Raw genomic sequence first — 8929 nt, 5'->3', positions numbered from 1 at the left:
ATAGACCATTAGTTCATTTTATGATACAGGACAATTTTGTGTGTGTGTGTATGTATATATATATATATATAATGTGTGTGTTGGGACGATTAATCGGGAATCCGAAAAATTGGTGCCTATTTTCCGATGCCAAAACAATTCTTTTAATTGTCATTTTTTATTTGAATATGTTTTTCAAAAATATGAGGTGGGCTGGGGCGGGGGGGGGGGGGGAGTAATAGTCTTAATGGATACAATGCTAGACTACGGCATTGGTTCTGCAGAGTTCAAATTGTATCCCATCTATGGTGGTCATTTACGCCTTAATACCGGTGGATAAGGTATGAATACAGAATTTCACCTCCGTGTTTAAAATTACAACTTTTGTTCAATTAATCGTATACACTGGATCCTTTAAAAAAGTTGTGAAGAACTTGCTTAGCATGTTGCATCAGTGATATTCAAATTTTAGTATCTCTGCTTACCCCGATATTGCTTCCAATTGTCTAAAATCTTTTTCCCTGCCGCTGAACTTTATCTGTATCTAAATGTAAAGATGAAGGCTGGACAAGCAACTAATGATCCAGACAAAATCACGAAGGGGAGCTTGATAATACGACAGGTTAGTTCATTATGACATCAATTTGTTTGTGACGCTGCACTTGTTTTTTGTTGATGTTGTTATGCAAATATATATTTTGTTTTTTGCTTTTAAATCAAATTTATAGTTTAACAAACAAATTGGTGCTTATGTAGAATCACACAGTAAATTTAAGAAAATTAAATTTTATGACGAAGAGAGGCATAGGATTTTGATCGACCATGTTTAATAAATAAAAGGGAGAAAATTTGAATTATCAGGATCAAAATCAGTTTTATAATGTATACGGTTAGTATTAAAATCGCTAAAAAATCATCAATTTTCATGTACTTAGTTAAAAAAATAAAATATATATACTTGATCAATTTATATGATTTTTAGAATATGACATCTTAATTCTGTGATGACTACATACTACATTATAAAGATTTTTTTTTTTTTTTTTTTTTTGAAGTGTGATTTTAATCTATGGCAAATTTAAGTCGTAATTGTGGTGTTACATGTCAACGTTGGTCTATTTTAGCTATTCATTTATATATTAATTTACTGTTGCTACCAGATCAGGCTGTCTAACGATATTGGCTTCCTGAGACGAAATGCACCTAACAGTGATGCTTTTTGTTTTTCTACTTCCTTTTGCAAAACTTAATTATGTTCTGCAAATCTAAAACAAAAACAACCCACCTTTTCCCCCTTTTCCTTCTTCCCATTTTCCCCTTCTCTTTCTATCTCTCCCACTTCCTGACTGGTTTCCCATCTTAAAATGTACCAAGCATTAATACTTGAACCTTTTCCCTCTCCTATTGCAAAACTCATTCATGTTCTGCAGGACAGGGAACAAAAACGATAAAATCTACTATAAAACAACCAAACAAAACACTACAAACTGGCGTTTGAAGATACAAAGAGCTTGAAGAATAAAAATCTTCTGCAAAATAATTGAATGTGACATGAATACTATTTCCAAAATAATTGAATGTGACATGAATACTATTTCCAAAATAATTGAATGTGACATGAATACTATTTCCAAAATAATTGAATGTGACATGAATACTATTTCCAAAATAATTGAATGTGACATGAATACTATTTCCAAAATAATTGAATGTGACATGAATACTATTTCCAAAATAATTGAATGTGACATGAATACTATTTCCAAAATAATTGAATGTGACATGAATACTATTTCCAAAATAATTGAATGTGACATGAATACTATTTCCAAAATAATGTAATGTGACATGAATACTATTTCCAAAATAATTGAATGTGACATGAATACTACTTCCAAAATAATTGAATGTGACATGAATACTATTTCCAAAATAATTGAATGTGACATGAATACTATTTCCAAAATAATTGAATGTGACATGAATACTATTTCCAAAATAATTGAATGTGACATGAATACTATTTCCAAAATAATTGAATGTGACATGAATACTATTTCCAAAATAATTGAATGTGACATGAATACTATTTCCAAAATAATTGAATGTGACATGAATACTATTTCCAAAATAATTGAATGTGACATGAATACTATTTCCAAAATAATTGAATGTGACATGAATACTATTTCCAAAATAATTGAATGTGACATGAATACTATTTCCAAAATAATTGAATGTGACATGAATACTATTTCCAAAATAATTGAATGTGACATGAATACTATTTCCAAAATAATTGAATGTGACATGAATACTATTTCCAAAATAATTGAATGTGACATGAATACTATTTCCAAAATAATTGAATGTGACATGAATACTATTTCCAAAATAATGTAATGTGACATGAATACTATTTCCAAAATAATTGAATGTGACATGAATACTACTTCCAAAATAATTGAATGTGACATGAATACTACTTCCAAAATAATGTAATGTGACATGAATACTATTTCCAAAATAATTGAATGTGACATGAATACTACTTCCAAAATAATTGAATGTGACATGAATACTATTTCCAAAATAATTGAATGTGACATGAATACTATTTCCAAAATAATTGAATGTGACATGAATACTATTTCCAAAATAATTGAATGTGACATGAATACTATTTCCAAAATAATTGAATGTGACATGAATACTATTTCCAAAATAATTGAATGTGACATGAATACTATTTCCAAAATAATTGAATGTGACATGAATACTATTTCCAAAATAATTGAATGTGACATGAATACTATTTCCAAAATAATTGAATGTGACATGAATACTATTTCCAAAATAATATAATGTGACATGAATACTATTTCCAAAATAATGTAATGTGACATGAATACTATTTCCAAAATAATTGAATGTGACATGAATACTACTTCCAAAATAATTGAATGTGACATGAATACTACTTCCAAAATAATGTAATGTGACATGAATACTATTTCCAAAATAATTGAATGTGACATGAATACTACTTCCAAAATAATTGAATGTGACATGAATACTATTTCCAAAATAATGTAATGTGACATGAATACTACTTCCAAAATAATTGAATGTGACATGAATACTACTTCCAAAATAATTGAATGTGACATGAATACTACTTCCAAAATAATTGAATGTGACATGAATACTATTTCCAAAATAATTGAATGTGATATGAATACTATTTCCAAAATAATTGGACTCGGCATTAAATAACCCAAAAAAGGTTGATATGCCATAAAACAAAACAATCAAACCTATATATATTTAATTCTCAGTCACTGCACTTATCAATGCAACATGGCTCAAACGACACACCACCACTCGTGTCCTCTGTGATTGCAAGATCTACTGGAGTATTGTGAGACAGCTTATAGTGCTTTCTGATAACAAGGAAGGCCGTGCAAAGGTCCATCATCGCGGAAACTAAAATGCTTAGTTGGATCTCAGGAGTTACACTGCATGACCATATTTGTAATGGACGACGTCTGAAAGTGCTAAGGAATTGTGCTAATTGAATGCAAGATGAAGAAATGGTGGCTCAAATAGTTTGGACATGTATTGAGGGTTGATGATGACACTGTTGTGAAACTCCTTTATAAATTAGTAGTCATCAGGAATCAATCGAGAGGAAGATCAATGATGAGATCGGGGACGTCCCGCACAAAAATTACTGTAAAATTAGTCTTCACTCAAACCAAGCCTGTGATTTTACTAAGTGAATGCATTATGACATTTTAACAATTGATAACAAGATGACCGATTGGCAGTTCGGATAGTTTAGACATGTGTTAAAGCCAAACAACGACATTATCGTGAAACTTGCCTTTTCATTAAAAGTCGTCGGAAAATGATCAAAGGTAAGGCCGATGAGATGGGCAGACATCGTGCACAAAGTCCTGAAAAACTAGTTTGGATTTGGACCAAGCCTGTGCTTGTGTCAAGTAGAGATAAAACTCCATTCTTGCAGACCCCGCTGTAGCTCGAGACTAACACAAAGAAAAATATCTATTAATTTCATAAAAACAAAAACAAATGATTGATGGTTTAAAGATGTGGAAGATGTACAATTAGTCAGTGTTAGAGGTTTATAAACTTTTTTTATTAACGTTAATACATTTCTGTCAAAAAAAAAATGTTAAACGATTTTATACAACAACAAAGTGTTTCAAAAAAAATTCTGAGCGGCATTTATTTTAAGGTTCCTTACTAAGTTAATATTAGTCAAGACAGAATTTGAACCCGTCACATCCAGAGTCAGCACCAGTAATTGTTTGCTTTCATCATCTTATGCAGGGTGGCCACCAAAAACTGGCATCTATGGAATCGTTAATGAAATTCACAATCCTTTCTGTAATCCAACCATATTTGGTAAAAATAAACTTTATTCTGTTTTGCTTGTCCACCAAGTTTCAATTTTGAAGTTCAACAGTCTTTGATCTGCCACTATTCAATGATATCAGGGGGGAGACACTTTGGAGATCATCTCATCAGTAGGAGGTGTGGTCCTGAATGGACTTCACTTTAATTGGACCCTTCCTATCTCAAAGATAATATCTAGCAAAACAATCTCAAGGCAATTTCTGATCTGAAGAAGGTCCAGAGAGGCAGAGTGTGTCAGAGTTGTTGACAATTTTACAAGTTGTACGCAGGTGTGCTTATCATTGAATGACGACAAAAGAAAAACTGCTATCCACATCTTCACAGTTGTTATCTCACCATGTTTTGGCCAACTTATCCTTTGGCCTTCTTCAGGTGATTAATCGCAACATGAATGTTGAGTCTTGTAACTGTATTCGTAGTAATTACTGCCTTCCATAGTTGTTGTTGTCTCACCAGGTTTTGGCCAACTAATCCTTTGGCCTGCTTTGGGTAGGATTGAAATCACTATCTTCAGATAATGCTCACCTGGAACCATAGAGACTCAATGCCTCTATCTACTGTGCTTTGCAGTGAAACAACTATGAAGATGAGGAGAGCTGCCTGCAAAAAAAAAAAAAAAAAAAAAAATGAATACACAAATTATTAATTTCAAAAGATTCCTATATAAATGATATATAAAAGAAAGACTCGATATTTATTACTGAAGCTTGGTATACGAGTCAGGCATAGACTGAAGTTTATATCACATATAGTTGGATTACAGAAATGATCATGAATTTTATTAACGATGCAATGAGGGGGACTTTAGGGATGGGGGGGGGTCACCTTGAATCACATATCAGCAATGGACGAACTGCGGTCCATGGACCACATGTAATCCACAGGGTTTTCTAAATTGCATGTCTAATTTCACAAACAAAATAACATTTCTTATTGTTTGTTTGTTTGTTTTTTGTTTCACATTTCGTCAAATGAATAAAGTAAAAATGAATTTAATTTGTCGCTTTTAAATTGGAAGCTAAAGTTAATGTAAAAGACTAGCTTTACTTATCTGGTGTTGTCCTGGATCCAGGAAAGTCAGTTTAGTTTTTAATTTTTTATTTATTTGCACATTTATAAACTTATACAGAAAATGAAATAAAATTAAGTTGTAAATCAACAACGAATATTATATACTTTAATTTAAAATAAGAGTTATCACTCTTGCTAATTTTTATTCTTAGGTGATTACTTAAGAATGTTTCATATTACCAGTTGTCTAGGCCGGACTGAATAATTTATAAAATAAAAAAATTGTGGTGACATGTATTATAACAAATGAAAATTGGCTAGTCAGAATCAAAGTTTGATTTGTCATCTTAAATGCTATTTAAGTTCAATTTTTTTAAATCCAACCGAAATGATTGTATATATTAAACTTTTTAGCCTGTTAAAAACTGGCAAAAGTTATAAACTTAGAATGACTGGCTTATGCCAAATCGATGGTCGAATATGGTTAAATTTGTGCTCATTTTTTGCATTAAATATGTATTAATCCCTAACTGTGCTTCAAACAGATACCATGATACTTAGTTTGCTGCATCTTTATTGTAACAAAGGGGCATACAAAATTTCAGCCAGATTGTCCCGGTAGTTTCCGAGAAAAAGTCGGACGGACGGACAGACTAAGAGAAATATAATATATTGAAAAATTATTTTCCTATGTTTACCAACTTAGCCATAAGATGTAAAATTATATCCTAAAATAAACAAGATATTATTGAATATAATAAAAATACATCCAAACATACACACTATGAGAAATATGATAGAGGAAATATTATATATTAAAACTAAATTTTTTGTCAATTATTTTTACGTGTCTATTATTTGTACTCGTTAGTTTTGGGTCCCCATGTACTCTAACCCTAACCCCAACCCGTGAGTATATGAGTGTGAAATTGATGGCAAATAACCTAATAATTGGTGTAAATAAATTGCGCTCTTGTTACCGTCTTCAGAACCAGGATGATTTGAATCCGTGACCGAATGTTTTATGTTGGTCTGAACGTCAAACTGTTATCTAAGCTAAACATGAAACGTGAAAAGGTTTGTAGGGAACGAAGACCGAATACGAGGACACGCAAAATTGGGACGAGAATTATATTTTATTTTTGAATAAAACTTTAATAAAATATAATTTATTTATAAACTGGAAATATTAATGAAATTTAAAAAAAAAAAAAAAAAATATTTTTTTAAATAAATTATTTTTTATGCCAAAATTCAATTGAATTTAGTTTTTGTTTTATTCTATTTTTCTTTGTTTTCTATTTATTTTTATTTTTGTTTGTTTCCTTAATTTTTTTTTTTTTTTTTCGTGGTGGTGGTGGTGGTGGTGGTGGTGGTGGTGGTGGATAAATTTGTGGAGTACAGATACTTGAGTATTTATAATTTTGGTCCCCTGATTTATCGGAGAGAGACCTATGTTTTCAGTGGCGTCCGTCCGTGCATCCATTAGTCCGGACGATTGCCATCAATTAGTTTTTCCTGAAATTTTGTCACAAATTGTATTTTATTTAATAGATGTGCACCATAAAAAATTTTTTTTGCATAAATTCCCGTTGCATCCCAAAAGAGGTCAAAAATGCCCCAAAATGGTAAAAAATAACACGTTTTGCTCCATAACTTTTGATTCATCCATTAGATTTTTCTGAAATTTGGCCAAAATGTGGAACCTATTCTTGATGTAAATCCAGTATGGATGACCCTGGCAATTCTGGTTCGCGTCCCCGGGGTCTTTCATTGCTAAAAACGCCCCTTTTTGTGACTCTTTTTTTTCATATTTCTCAACAAAAATTTGATATCTGACTATATCGTGATTTTTCACGGTGGTCAACTCAAATATACATGTGTTAAGGCCTGAAACTGTGCCGTTATCCATTTACACTGGAATTCGGCATCCCCAGGGGCTCAAAAGAGGTCAAAAATGCCCCCAAAATAGCCAAAAATAACACTTTTTTGACCCATAGTGTTTGATTCATCCATTAGATTTTCCTGAAACTTGGCCAAAATGTGGAGGCAATTGTTCTTAATATAAATTCAGTATGGGTGACCCTGGCAAAATTCTGGTTCGCATCCCTTTGGGACCTTTAGCATGCCTTTTTGGAGCTCTTTTTTCATATTACTCAAGAACTTGATATGTATGTCTATATAGTGGTTTTCCATATGCTGAATTCAACTATACATGTCTTAAGGTGTGAAACTGCATTGTTTGTCCATTTTCAGTGGGATTCTGTGTTACCAGGATCTCAAAAGGGGTCACAAATTCCCTAAAATTGCCAAAGATGACACTTTTTACCCCATAACTTTTGCTCCATCCATTAGATTTTTCTGAAACTTGGCGAAAATATGAAGGCAACGTTGACCCTTCACACTTCTCACATTCATCATTTCTTCACTATTTCCTGTGGCGTCATCTCGCATGCAGCACCAGAGGGACACCATGCACGCACAGCTTTTTCTCTCTTATTATCGAACTAGCGAGGGGTACCCAGCGTTGCTCGGGTGTTTGGGGGGGGGGGGGGTTAAAAAAAAAGTAAGTATGAGGATCGAACCCGAACCGTTGAGGCAAAGTTGTAAATTAAAGTGTGAAAAAAAAAAAAAAGTGCAATATTAACCATTGCCCCACCGCGTCATGCTAATGGAAACACGTTTGAATTTATTTAATTAGTTGGATTTAGCAGGTGCCCGTTTTAAATGAGGTCAAGTTTTGACTGCGAGATAGTATTCATTTACTGCTGAACGCTCTCCCCTTCCCTCCCCCCGCAAAGATGTTATAGGAAAAAGACTAACCCACATGCGGCGAGCGACAAATATTGAATATTTATCTTCCCGAAATCGAGCAAATTAAATAGACAGGCAAGCTTCGTTGTTAAGTGTGAGATATTACGATTTGTATGTGATATAAAAAGTTTTAAAAAGTTGTGAACTGACCGACCGCTTCTCTGAAAGAAGCCTTTTGTAGACACACAGAAAAAGCGAACACACATACAAACATTTTCACTTTTATATTTATAGATGTATCCTAACTTATATCCAAAACAACACACACACATACAGGAATTGATTTGAAGATGGATTTATATATATATATATATATACTGAAAAATAACTCTTAGAAGCAAATCAAAATGTCTTTTTACTGTAAAAATTTTTGGAGCATTGTTGCCACATCTGCCACTAGTGTTTCTCTCTTAAACACAATCCAATCAAATAGGCTGCACACTATCAGCCAAGCTCCAACCTCTGTCTCATCACTGCAGTGTTGTATACCTGTGCCTGTTTTACAAGTATTTTAATGGAATGTGATCTGATTAATTCATAGCACGTGGGTACATCAAGAGGGCACAAGCAGCAAAATTCCACTTCTTCACTGTTGAAGTTTCTAAATGTTAGAAAATCTTCTAATTGTTGGACTTATAAACTGCGGAATTCTCTCCCGGTTTCTTTCTTCCTTGACTGGAGA

The 8929-nt window shown here is 32.6% G+C and overlaps 1 protein-coding gene across 9 annotated transcripts in view; it reads left to right on the top strand.

The window, feature by feature from the left end:
* LOC145296946 (choline-phosphate cytidylyltransferase A-like) overlaps nt 1-8929 on the top strand; it is a 241808-nt gene that overhangs the window by 211819 nt on the left and 21060 nt on the right. The window lies entirely within an intron of this gene.

Source organism: Euprymna scolopes, chromosome 17 (assembly GCF_053919585.1).
Source record: "Euprymna scolopes isolate OS-2025 chromosome 17, ASM5391958v1, whole genome shotgun sequence".
Classification (NCBI taxonomy): domain Eukaryota; kingdom Metazoa; phylum Mollusca; class Cephalopoda; order Sepiida; family Sepiolidae; genus Euprymna; species Euprymna scolopes.
This window is presented reverse-complemented; position numbering and strand designations above follow the sequence as displayed.